General features: G+C 39.1%; 1 protein-coding gene across 11 annotated transcripts in view; it reads left to right on the top strand.

Annotated features, from left to right (window-relative positions):
- The window catches only part of GTDC1 (glycosyltransferase like domain containing 1), a 192,966-nt gene that overhangs the window by 17,952 nt on the left and 160,906 nt on the right, over positions 1-14,108 (top strand). For all 11 annotated transcript variants that reach the window (XM_084289177.1, XM_084289180.1, XM_084289171.1 and 8 more), the window contains one exon: positions 5,979-6,159. The gene's annotated coding sequence lies outside the window, so the exon portion shown is untranslated. The remainder of the gene's footprint in view (positions 1-5,978; positions 6,160-14,108) is intronic.

The raw sequence follows: 14,108 nt of genomic DNA, 5'->3' as shown, positions 1-14,108 counted from the left end.
GCATTGTTTAGAAACTTACTCCTGCTCTTCCTGGGCTTGTCTTTGGTTCCCAAATGAAAAATAACAGAGAGAAATGTGGTGTTCTGCTTAACAAGTAAAGCTTGTGCAAATGTGTGTGTATGCCTTGTGTGTATATACATGTATACTCATGGGCTGGTTCTCTTTTAAGTGAGCTGCTATCAATTTTAGATAAAGGTTTTCTGTTCCAGATATCTGGGCAGACTTTTCATTCCCAGTTCTGTGAGAGTAAAGACAGGTTGCACTGCTGATTGAGAAGGACTCGATCTGGTGATTCGCAGAGGGGTTATCAAAATGCTGTCACAAAAACTTCATCTGAATTCAGCTTCTGGATGCAGTGGGGCAGTTTCCAACTCGTGCTGGTCAGCTGGACTGAAATGGTGAGATGTGTGTCTCCTGCCCATCCTTCTGTAGCCCATGGTTGCTGCAGTTTTCCATCAGCTGGGTTATTCTGTCACTGCTCCTCATGCAGTGGATGACCTGGGCTGTCCAGCTGGTCACGTTTCATCACATGGCACCAAGATGGTCATCACAGTGAAGGAGAGGGTTATTTGGGAAGCCTCTCCTAGTCCTCCATGTTCGTTTAAACCAGTAACTCAGTGCTGCTACCTTCACACAGGTATGTTCAACTCGGTTACAGCATCAATCGTCATCTTCTTGACGCCTTACTAGAAGTGTTTGAGGGGGCATTACTCTTTAAATATTGTTTGGCTGTCCTGGAGCGAAGGATTTCTTGTGCTTAAACCTTAGAAATTAAAGAGTTCGTAGTAATGAACCACGGGCTATCCAGTGCTCCAGTTCTGCCTACAAGTAGAACCAGGTGGCATTTCAACAGAAATATCACCAGCTGGCTCTATGGCTTCTGCCTAAAAGTTACAGCTTATGATATTACGTAGATAATGAAGAAAACTTAACTGGTGTTTCTTGTGTGTCATATTACTTCAAAATTAGATTTGTTATAGGTATATTGTGATTGGCAGCACTGCAACTCAGAGTGACTGGTGCCTGGGAGTAAACATCTACTGAACATGTTCAGTATGGGCTGTGGTGGAACTGAGCTGGAAATAATTCAGTGCTTATTCAGAAAATGAACAAACAAACAAAACCCCCGAACACACACACGCTTGAGTTCCATGAACAGTGGAAAAAGAAAGCAGGTCATCAAAAATAAAGGTGCAGCCATCATCTCCCCTGCTCTGTGAGAGAGCTCGCAGCTCCTGGGAACTGAATCCTGGCACACAGCAGATGCCAAGGCTGCAGAGCCAGAGATCGTGTAGTCATAACATCTTAAAGATTTTTTCCAAAAGTTTTTGCCCGCTCTGAAATCATTTAATTAAATGTGCTTTAGCCTGAGAATTCGTATATTCAGCAGTGGGTAAGTTCTGCTCAGCTGTGAGTTTTATGGGGTTTCTAATACCCTGTTGGAGGGTGGAGTTCCTGTAATTATTATTATTATTTTTTAAAAAAACTTTATGAGCATTTTATATAATGATGTTCCTGTCATGCTTTTGGCTATGAATCAGCAAAGCATTTATGTGCATTCTTTAATTGAAGCGTGGAGTTGTCTCGCTGTGCAAATGTTGAAGTCAGTGAGACTATTAATTAAAATTAAGTATCTGTATAAGTGCTTTTTCTAAAAATAAGTTGCTTCATAACAGCTTTGGGCCATATTGGGGAGGAGGGGTTATTTCTTCAAACTTTGAGAAGAGGTATATAATTCTCTCTGAATTGTACCGTGATGAAACGTCACAGCAGTGCCAGAGGGCAGAAGGGGGCTGGAGTGGGGAGGGAGCTTTCTAGCTCCTAAGTTGTCACCTACACTCCTTTAAAAATAAATAAATAAATAAATAGAGAATAAAACTATTACACAGGGGGTGGCATGAAGGAAAACTTAAGCCCTTGCAGTAGTGGAAGCACACAAGCTAGCTTCCTATAAAACAGGCAGTTCATCATCTTGCTCACCGTGTGCCTGGCCACAAATCCATTTCTCTTCCATCCGAATAAAACCTTGCATCGTTTAGTTAAAGTCAGTACTTTGCAAGTTTTTAGCTGGTTGTAGTGTCGTTTATGTATTCTGTCTGTACTCAAAGGCGTTACAGGTATTTCAAGGGCTTTGGAAAACACTAAACTGTGTTTTTTCCTCTGTATAATAAACAATTTGCAACACAAATTTGTGGTATAATTTGCTTTATAAAATTATCTGGTTAATTAATTCTCACAACACCTGGGTGAAATATTGAACTTTATCTCCTAACTCTGGGTCTTTACCAGGCTCCCTTTTAGACTTTTACCTTTTTTTTCAGATTTGTTTTTCAAACAGACTTCTTATGACAAGCTCCAGTACTCCCCAGCTCCAGTAAAACAGTGAATAGGGGAGGGAAGAAATGAGTAGAAACCCAGAAAAGGAGAATGTGTCTCAAGCTGGTTTGTGCTGCCGGGTTTCTTATTGCACCTCAGCTGTCTCTTCTTGTTGCTCTGATTTCTAAGACCGTTCAGGCATGCCTTTTTGCAGGGGTGTGTGTATAAATGTATATATGAAGAGAGAGTGAAAATACTGACCACATTCTTATGCAGGAAATGTTAATGAGAGACTCTTCATTTACCTGATGCGTGCTGGGAAGAAACTTCATTTTCCTGAGGTCATCCTGTATTTGAAGTAAGATCCGGAGGTGGAACGCAGGTGTTTTGTGACCTGAAGATGATGCTTGTGAGGTGCTTCAGTGCGATGGGTTGATGTCCCCAGGCGGTCGGTTTTCACTGCTGCACTTCTTAGTATTAATCATTATTACTTATTTATTAGTAGTAGCAATTGAGAATCAAATTGGATAGAAATACGTTGCAGATGCTTGGTGAAAATCACGTGGTGGCTTCTGAAAATTGAGCTCAGAAGATCCCTACTTCACATTGTTAATTAATACTGTGGGAAGGAGTCAACTTCATCTGGTTAGTGTCCCCGCTCAAAGTTTCTCTGAAGCACTGGCAAATGCACACGAAGTAAAATTTACGTTGTTTGGGGAAGAAAGCCCAGTTTGCCATCTTTACTGTTCGCACGTCAGTTGCTCTTTATTGCTTTTTAAATTTGATTTCATTGTGGTGTAGTGAGCTTTTCAATAAACATAGTGGTTTCATTTATATAACACCAGAATTATTGTTAATGCAGGGTTTCATACAGCGAATTAGGTATGTAATATCGTGTCCAGTGGGATCCTGTATCACCAAATTTGCATAGTTATAGTTCTAGTGACATCGTATCTCATACCAAGAACCTAGGGACCTGATACAATATCAGTAAAACTGTCTCATAGGTATGATTCAAACAGTTTTATTAGCAACATATGGGGTATGAAGGAGCCACAGAGGGTAGTTTGGAGTGTAAGGGTGCTGGCCTATCTTTTTCAGCATGTAATTATATCAGTCCTCTTCTATGGCATTATTTGTTGCTGCCCTGGGATTGCTGAAAAATAACTACTAATATGGTGACACAAAGGATCAGAATAAATTATAATTGTTGACTTTACAAGAAATTCATTGGCAAAAAGGCTTACTATCCTAAGCTCAGATGTCATTTCTGTTTCAGCTTCGTAGCTAAGCCACATCTGCAGAATAATATCTTTTTGAAAGTCTTAGGGTTTTCTGGCAGTCTTATTTTCTTGTAGTGCATTCTTCTGTGATCTGGAAGATACAAGGCAGGAACTTCTTTTGGCTGCATTTTAGTTTTCAATCTTAAACGAGGAGGGTGCATTTTGTTAATTGATATTAGGATCTTGGAAACCTGTTACCCACATGGAGCACATTGTAATTAGTCATCTTCAGATGAGTTCATCATTCAAATGTCTGACATTAAAACCTAGCGAAAGTATAATTAGAAGGCTGTAATAGTGCTCCTTTTAGTGGTACTTTTTAAATATGATGAATATGATTTTGAAATCACTTTTACACGTGAAAAAAAATGAGGGGTTTAACGTTTCTGGATTTTGCTAACTGGCTACTGAAGACCACAGTGCATACACGCATAGCTATTAGAGAAATGTGATGTTTGAGTATTTCTATGATAACTTCTTAAAAAGCTTATGCTTTCAAAAACACTGGGCTGACTGAGACACTGAGGCAAAAGCCTTATGCCAAGATGGATAACTTTTGCCTTACCCCCCTCGCGCATTGTCAAAGGAGGAAATTAGTTTAGTTTGATGTGATTTATTTTTTCCCTGATAAATCTTGACTAGCTCGTCCTCTGAGTGTGTACAAATAGGTTGTTTAATCACTTGTTTTGGGAAGCTGTTGGTATGGAAGCAAGTATTACTTGTCTGCAATGCTCTTGGTTCTCCTTGCTCTTCTCTTTTGGGGTAAGTTTTATTTGTGCTAGTAATTCCAGTCTTTGGGAGCTTTTATCTTATCCATTGACTTTCAAAGGGAATTGCAGGTGCTTTAGGAACTATTTCAACTAGTTTCTTTAGTACTCAATGGTAAAAAGACCTCAGAGCTTGCTGATTTGACTTTAAAATTTGAAAAAATAAATCCCAAATCATCTCTCCTCCCTGTCTCTTTGAAAGTTGGATTGGAGGATATCTGTCAAACTTACTGCTTTTGAGAATCCTGAGTTCTTTCTTGAAGACTGAAGTGAAACAGCATTACACCTTGCCATTTTCAGAAATAAGTAGAAACAAATTTGGCAAACAAAAAGAAAATGGATATCAGCTTTTATGTACATAAACATCCTAGACTTGTGATCTTTGTATCTCATGCAGCTCATCCTCTGATTCCAGGGCAACCATCTACGGGGTGAAATGGTCATTTTCAGTGTGTTTCCTAAAAACAGTCAGCTCTTTCCCTTAGATATCATTAAGCATAAACATTAAAATGTTATTTTTTTTGCCTTTGTAATGTAACTTTGCTTTTTGCACACTTTCTTATAGTGTTTTCTCCTTTCCCATATCACTTTTTGTTTAGAATAGAAACTTCACACCCACTTTGCTAAAGATGCTAAAGGAGTGATTTCTGAAATTAACTATTAAATAAAAAAAATAATATAAACAGATCTGGACATCATATCATAGAGGCTTTAGAGATCTGTCTCAGGAGTCTCTAGAACCACTCATGTTAATTGTTGCATATCTTGTAATGTGTTTATTTCAAGGTATTGGAAGACTTCCAAAAAGTTCCTGTATTTAAAAGGGCAAAAAGGATGTCACAGTGGACTTAGCCCAGGACAAAATACACTAAAGGTTAACCTGGGCTTCTGTCAGTGAAGGCTTAAAAGCTAAAAATAAATAAATAATAATAATAATTAATGTGAGTCACGATGGCTTCATGATAGAAGGCTTTGTGAGACAAAGCTGACGTATTTTTTAATAGGATTGTGTGTCTGGCCTATATTGCTATATAAACTAATTTTTTAAGGCATTAAATCATTGCAACACAATATTTTGATATAAAAAAAACTTGGCTTCTATGCAACTGAGATACAGGAAATACTAAAAATGTCCTGTTGCTTAAAGCATAACTTTTAAAGGGATGAGGGAGACCTACAACTTGTGGGTCCCCAATGTGCTTGTAGCCCAGTAACATTTAAGCAGCAGTTCCCTTGGTGGTTTAATTTTTGTTGCCCCGTGTTTCAGATGATGCGAAGCATAGTTAGTCCCGTAGTTCAGTCATCGAAATACAGTAAAATTGTAGTTGCTACAGAAAACTAGGCTCGGGAAACCCCAACCTTGATCATATAAATGTTAAGTAAACAAACCTGCCTACTCTTGATGATCAGTGGGTGTGGGTGGTCATGGATTCGTGTCTTTGTATTTGGCTCACATATAGTCTGTTTTTCAGACATTATTGGACTAAGGAAAGATTTTAGGATAAATGTATTTTGTAGTATTTGCGTGAAGCTTCTTAGTTTGGAACAGTTTGGAAGTTAGGTTAGGTAAGCTCATAACCTGTTTTCTTTTTTCCTCTCAAACTTTATTCAGAGTTAAGAATACTGTTACACTTGAAAAACTTGCACATTGTCCATTGGATTGAAGTGGATGGAACAAATGGGAAGAAGTCCTGCTTGGCACGGAGATCCATAGACAAGATTCCCAGATGGCTTTGCTGAGGACATGTAAAGCACACAGCCTGGTACCTCGCTGCTCCCAGCTTTGAATGCAGGTAACAATGCTTCTGTGAAATACTATGCCTTTCTGAGAAGGAAAAAGCATGTAGTTCCCTGTTTTATGACTGAAAACACTAGAGCCAAGTGTCTCATAGCCACAATTCCAGTGTCGGGTCGTGGGCTCCCTGTTCTCAAAACACATTGGCCTACAAGGGGATCTGTGTCAGTGCAGTGTCCTCACTTCCACACCAAATCCATTAGTTCAGCTTCATCCTGCACGCTGTGGGGTAGCTCTTTCTGAAGGTGCCACCTTTCAGATCACTTATGGATTGAGTAAAGCTACTTTCCTGTCTCTGTTTAACATTTTTGTAAGCAGGAGACTACTGTAAGGACTTCAGTGGGTGCAGTCCAGGGACTCCCTTTCTTCACTCACTGCCCCCCTGAAGACGAGGAGACACAATTACATTTTGTGCCCAGCAGTCAGGACACAGTTCTTGGTGTTCAGGAGGTATCTTCTAGTGTCTTTCCCCATGCCTGACACAGTTTCACACCATGCTTCAATGTGTAGTAAGTCTAACAAGGTTACAGGTTTGGGGGGAATCAAAGGAATTCTTCCTTCAAGGCAAGATTAGCTTGCAGACTTTTCCTTTTCTCCTTTTTAATCAAAACGTGGGCTCACAAGGTTGCAACAGAGGTGGGAAATCTTGGGATTATGAATGAGAGATGTCTGTTAACAATTGTACTTTACTTGTAATTCAAGCTTTGTATGGCTGCGCACAAAGGACAGGAATAAGAGACCAGTGGGCCAACAGCAAAGAAGGAAGAGAGGACCAAAAAATGTTTACCTTCGTCCTTTCAAAAGAAAAATATTAAAATATGTGGAGTTCCACTGGTCAAACTAATAAGTAATAGCAGAGAATAGAGACTGCAGGGAAGGGAGGGACTGTGTCTTACACTTTTGGTGGGGAGGATTAGTTTTCCTCACACTGAGAATTACAAAATCTAGTTGTGTCTTTAAGTGTAAAAGACATTTGTGCATTAGAAACAAGTGTGTTTACAGGGGTGTCACCCCTCAGGTCCTCCAAGACATTGAAGCCAGCTAGAATTGCTTCTCGTAAGGGTAAGTTATGAGGATTTTTAAGTTACTTCATCCTCACAGCTTCTGTGCATGTCAAACTACTCCAGGCCTGTCCCATTGCAGGAACTGAGCCGCTGTGATCCCAGTGGATGTCAGTGCCCTTCTTCTGCGCTCCCCTTCTTTTCCAATAACTTCTGAACTCATCAGGCAACTTGAACTAAATTTGACAGTAGAGTAACAAGCTTAAAGGTTTTAAGTTCCTGTGTGTTAAATTAAAATATGTGGCCAAATAATGAAAAGACCATTACAGGCTGCAACAAGGGAAGGGCTGTGGTGTAAGCTCTTACGAGGCAGTGGAGAATTCAAGCATTTCTTAGATTGTGTTGCTTATATTGACACACATTTCTTTTTGTGTCCTAACAGATTTGTTGATTTGGTGCTCTGAGGCTTCAGAACTGTGCTGGCCCTGTAATCTTGTAATACCGTTATCTGAAGGTCTCTGTGACATGGAGATTGTTCAAACTTTTACAATTTGTTTATTCTCATGAAGTTCTTGGCTTATTCAATGCTTGTGGTACTTTTTTTCCTCCTGCATCTTCCCACCTCCTTGGAGCAGTTATTTTTGTTCTAGGTTTTTCAGGGAGTTTTTATTTTTAAACTCTCATTGGCGTTCTGTTATGAAGCTGTTTTTCAGCTCTTTCGTACTGTAAATATGTGGGTTTTTCCCATTCATTCTTAACTCAGTCTTTTCAATAAATAATAAAAAAAAAAAGGTAAAACCAAAACAAAACAGAAAAATAATATTACAAAACTATTACTGGATTATTCAAATCCTTTAGTGAGTTAAAATAATAAAAAAAAATCACATGAATTGCATATTTTTTTCTTGCATTATAAGGTTTTGTGGTGTGCAATCATTTACTAGTAAGTCTTTCTGAAAGTAAGGTTGGAAAGACTTGCCTAATTTGGTTATTTGCAATGGCAGCCAGTTATCATGTAAGATAGCAAAGCCAAATAAGAAAGAACTTGTTGACAAAGCAGAGCTTTGAGGAGCCAAGTGCTTCAGTAGTGCATTTTACTTGAGATATTGCTAGAGTGGAAACACTCAATGAAAATTTCTATATTTTACTGTATCTGCAGTTTGTAGGTAGCATTTTACCTGCTGTTCACGAGGGACGAAGCATTGTGCCCTTAGCTTTGGTATGTAGATACATCTCCTCCAGGTGGATGATACACAGGAGATTGAAGAGTGACTGAAGACAGCAGCCCTAACTTATTACAGGAAATAGATTTTTGGTTATTCACATGACATCCAATGTCATGGACTAATATATATGTGTTTATATGCTTGTTACAAATTCTCTTACACTTACTAGTCCTTTGTTTTCTAAGTCTGCCATGTTGCAAATTTTAATTAAATTTAGCTACAGAAGCAAACAAAAAGCTCCAGATCCTTCCTTCCTCCCACAGCTTGCTTAGGACCACCAAGGTGCTTTCTCACTGGGCAATTCCACCACACAGTTTCTCCACTCCATTTCATGCTCTCCTGATTCTTTTTGCTCCACTTTTTGTCCCTTTTTACCTGTAATGCTTGTGTGCGTTATGTCTATCAAGTTTGCAGACTCTTTGGGACAGCGATCAAGAAGCAGGTCCTGTCCTTGAATAAAACCCGCCTTGGCAGCATCAGTTGGCTTCACAGCAGAATTTCTGCATCCAGCTGGCATTTCTGCTGATGGAGATATTCCCGACTGACTCAGAGCTGGTACCATCTCTGTCCCTTTTCCGTGCATTCCCTGCAGCTTGGTGGTGCCAGGAGAGGAGTCCTGGCTACCTAAATAGGATGCACAAAAACTGTGATGTCTCGGAGGCTGCTGCTTATTTGCCTTATATGTTGGACAAAGACGAGTCATGTAAGGTAGTGCCTTCTGCGGGATGGAGCAGTGGGGGGAAAGGCACAGCACCCCACTCAGTTAGGGAGAAGCAGCCCTGGGCAGCAAGGGCAGTGTCACTTAAACCCCATCACAGCCCCACAGGATTGACAGTCAGCACAGCAGTACTTGATGTGATGGGGGAACAGAAATGCTAGCTCACATGAGTTTTGTGTTGTGTGTGTTTTACTGTAAGCTGTAAAAATCATGTACCTTACAAAGGCAGAATTGTGATTAATGTTACATAAAATGCAAGATTTTTCAAAAGCTTTTTAGCAGTTGTTGATGCCGAGCTGCCATTTTCAGAAAGGATTTAGATATTTAGGTACCCAAGTTGCAGTGCAAGTCTATGAGGTTTTAGGCTTCTGCTTTCGAAAATGCTACTCCAGGTGTTTTTTTCTAAAATACTTCCATTGCAATAATATCCTGTGGTGTAAACCACAGGTGAGGGACATGCACTGGAATGCTACCAGCATGTGCAGAAGTGACAGTGGGCTGATGGCAGACCAGTGCTTGTTCATGTGGCTGTAGCATTGCTCTCATAGATTATAAACTTCAGTTTTTTCCCTCTTTTTTTGTGTCTGGGTTGGTAAAGACAACCTGCCCATCTGTAACTTGTTTCAGGCTTCACTGTGCAGTTAAGTGGCTCCATAGATGTCAGCGATTTCCATATGTAGACTTTGCTCTGCATGTGTCGTTGTTAAGAGTAAAACAAAATGCAGGGTTCATCTCAGCTCTTGGTTCCTTGGCAGTGCAGCAGTCAGGATGCATGGCAGCATGCAGGATGCAGAACCATAACAACGGTTTGCTTAATAGCTAGATGACCCTATTTTTTGAAAATATTTTGTTAAATACATTTTATTAAAACTACTAAGCACTTTGAGTGTTGAGCTGCTCCCCTGTGCCTTCTGGAAAAGCAGTGGGATGAAACTGGGCAGCAGGACTGTGGTATGCTCAGGTGTACTCTGGTGTATTTATTGTTTGAAGGCAATTCCTTCTAATTTTGTATAATTTTCTTCTGTGGTCACTTATCCTTTACAAAAAGGATTTGCAGCTATGTTTTAAATTGAATGCATTTCATTTTTAACAATACACTGTTCAGAAATTAAAGCCTAATAGAAGACTAGCTGATGCAGTAAAAAATTTAAAAATTATTAGAGGCTTACAAATGATAAAGCATAATTTTAAACCACAAAGACTTCCAAATTATTCCACTGTTTTTTCTTGTGGGCCTTATTTGCTAGATGCTTTTTTCTGAATCACTAAAATATAGTTCTGTACAATCTGTGGAATTAGTGCAAGCAAAACAATATCCTGTGTTTAAATGGTAGCACTACTGAGTACAGCACTCAATCATGTGGTTGCTGCCGTGAAAGTATTTCAGAAACTGAAACTAGAACCCCTCCCAGCACTTCCATCTGCATACCTGTAATTCACATCATCTTTAAAAAGGGTTTACCACACTCTTGCAAAGCGTGTATCGAAAGTATGTGCATCAAATGTCATGCTGCACTTTGGGTTGGAGGTGGCTAAGGTGTGGGGGGAGATTTGCTTTACTTGTTTCAGAGAGGTGTAGCATGGGCTTTTCCCATGCAGAAGAAAAGGCAATTGTAGAAGGTGAACCAGTGCTTTATATGGACTCAGAGATGTTTATACATAGGCTAATGTGTTCTTTTTCTGTTTTTTCTTTTTTTTTTCCTGACAACTTGAATTTGAATATTGCCTACTGGAAATTTCACATGATTCTGGTAAATAGTTAATAATTATTTTGGGGTGATTTCCAGTATGTAACCTCATTAGCTCACTGTTTCAGCATGCTTTGTAACGGGATATTTTTTTTTAATGAGACAGCACAGAGATAGGTACCCAAGCAGCTGCATAGGCATTGGCTAGAGCCTGCAAATATGCTACGAGTTCATCAGAGCCAACATGCTCGTTAGGACCTCGGCATTGCCAGAACAGCTTTTGCAGAAGTCATTCTTAAAATATCAATTTTCCGTTTCTTTAATGTTTCATAAATAATATATTCATTTAGCAGGGAGATTGTAAGCATGATTTAGATGTTTGTAGGGGCTGTGTTACAAACAACTTAGAAATCTCGCATCAGATGAAATTACAAGTATTCAAAATATGGATGTGTAAATCTATCTCTGTATATAGATACATACCTCCTTTAGCTTGTGGGGTATTTAACTGGTGCTGGCTTAGAGACCCTGTCACAGGTAGGGGTGTGGATCTGTAGGAAACACTATTCTCACTAAGGTCTGAGAAAGGCTTGTTCTGCTCTTTCGTTGATGAAACAGCAGCTGAAAATGAAAGCATACCACTTAGAACCGCGGCTTGTTTTCTTATAGCAAATATCCAGATTTTAATGAGGTCAAAGCACTCACCAGGTGGCTTTCCAGGCATCATGTGCTTAACCAAATCACTGGATAACTCATCAAAAAATATCATTTATTTAATGGATCAGAGTGAAGAACTGAAGTATCCTCATTCTTGAGGGCAGACACGCACAGCCTCAGCAGAACTCTTGACCCTGGCTAACCAGGGGCATAAAAGTTTAGAAATAAAGCCAGGATTGGCAGTGTGATAGCTCTGAAGCCCTGAACGACCTTGCTAGGCTGACTGCTTCATCTCAGCTTAGAATGGAAACTAAAAGCCCACCCTGCAACTCGGAGGGAAGCCTAAAGAGGAAATACTTAAAATACGCTTTTATTTTCTGTGCTGGAAGAAGCTGAAGTCTTTTTTTAAACTTTTTACTTAGAAGAGCTGTATTTTGTGTCACGTTATAAATTTTTAGGCAATTGAATCAGTCTTCTAATGTACAAATGACTGTACAGTTCTAAAAGCATCTGACAAAAGCTAATTGTGAGTTTGCGGTCAGCAAAAGCTTACCAGTTGGCGTTGCGTGTTTTTACTCTGTGAGATTATTGGAAGCTAAAATAGTCATGTGTTTCTATATTTTTTGTGAAACTAATGAAAATGAAGTTACCATTGTAGAGCCAAGAGTTCTGACAGTAGGAGTGGCCCTCCAGACTCTGAAAGCGGCTGCGCTCTCCATGCAAGTTAAAAACCATAAACATTTTATGGCACAAGATGAATTGCTGGGATCCAAACATAAATTTTAGAAAAAAAAAAGAAAAAAAAATGAGCTAACTCCTGCATCCTTGCATTTCTTGAACTTCAGTGGCTGCAGGAAAGAAGCCGTGTGTTATTCCTCTACCTTCTAATGCATTGGAAGAATGTAGACTACAGGTGACTTGGACCAAATCCTGCACATGGCCTGATTGTAGGAATATGATGTTGATTTTAGTAAGATAGGACTTGATGTTCAGCTTGCATTGTCCAGAATGTTTCAACAATTTTACCTGGCCTCCTGGATTAAGTATTTCTTTTTAGTCATTGAGAGACGGAGGGGTAAACGCCATGTGCCCAGGCCGCAACCCTAAATTTTCTTTATTGAACAGAAGCCAAGCTATGGCGAGAGAACTTTTTCACGTACCTTCTCTGAAAATGAAAACAAAGAAAGGGAACTGGCATCCTTTTACTTTTTCAGTCAAGTGTCACTCGTCCTGAAGTTGTAATAATCAATTCAGAAAGGCTACTTACACTTATTTACAAGACTGGATGAAAGAGCTTTGCAGATAAGTTAAAGACCACAAAAAAAAAAAGGCTCAACTTCATAACTTTAAACTGAATTAGTTGTTTCTTTGAATTGCTTGTTTTTAGTCATGTTGCCATAGGTATCAAAGCAGCTAGCTATTATCATTTCTTTGTAAGGATTTCTGCTTTTTTATATTCACGTTTCAGTAAATCAAAGGATAGGTCTTCAGGCACGAAGTGGAAGGTGTGTTGTTTTAGAGATATGCTAACATACCTGTACTGAATCAGTCTAGGTATTGCACGTACCAGCAGCAGAGTAGATGCAGTGGCACAGGATTTGCATACGACAGCAGCATAATTACATACTGTGCATTCTTGGAAAAGGTTTATCTTGGTTGCTGAAGCTTTCTTCTGACTTTGTTGTTTTATCTCTGCTAGCTAGATGAAGCTAGCGCAGATATTGCTGCTCATTGCAGTTACGTGCTTGAAAGGACCCCACGTGTTTGCTGCCAGCAAGTTTTAATGATACATGCTACTTTTGTTGAATTATGTTCAACTCTGTCTCACTTTGAATTGAGACATCCATTTTAGGCTCTTTGTAAGAGCCTGCATTATTACATCTTTGGTACCTTAGAGGAAATGTGAAACCCTAAAAATTTTAGGAATGTGAGAAAATCCTAATGGCTGGGTTTCTGAAATGACTAAACAGCTATGCATTTTTGTATAACTAGTGTATTAACTAAACTTACCTAGTTAGTACTTATCTAGTGACTAGATAATCAGTCTGTAAATCACAAGATTTTTTTATATAACTTCATATTTCATATGAAATACTTAATAAATGGGTCCAGGATAACAGCAGATGAAGACTTACCATGTCATGTACTGAGAAACTCTGTGCTGACTTAGACTTGTGTGTGACTTTATGCATGTGACTGACAGTAAATTAAACGTGAGCCACTCATCTGCCTAATATTGCTATCATTCACAAAGATTTCCCCATCACAACGATGGGGCCTTCCTATTTATCTTCCTGTGAGCACACATAGTCAAGTTGTGGAAACAACATAGATGAGTTGGCTTCCAAACTACTCATGCAAGTAGTGCTGCATGAAACCTGTAGAGTTTCTTTGCCAAAAAAGAGTATTTGGGGGATGACTAGTAGATGGTAGCATTGTTTTATACACTTGCATCTTTTAATATATATATTTCTGCTTAGTATAGTTTTGCTAAATAAAGGATTGTTTAGTCCTAGCTTAAAAGACTGGCTTTAAAGCTGCTTACAGTGACAGATTTTCTTTTGAAGAGTTGAATCTATTTACAGAATCTCAGTACTGTTTTTAACCAACTTTTTCACAATGTTTTCTTTCAACTTCTGAAATTCATTAGCTGCAAA

This window comes from Netta rufina (assembly GCF_964035555.1).
Source record: "Netta rufina genome assembly, chromosome: 6".
NCBI lineage: Eukaryota > Metazoa > Chordata > Aves > Anseriformes > Anatidae > Netta > Netta rufina.
Note: the sequence above shows the minus strand (reverse complement) of the source record. Positions and strands in the feature narration are given on the sequence as shown.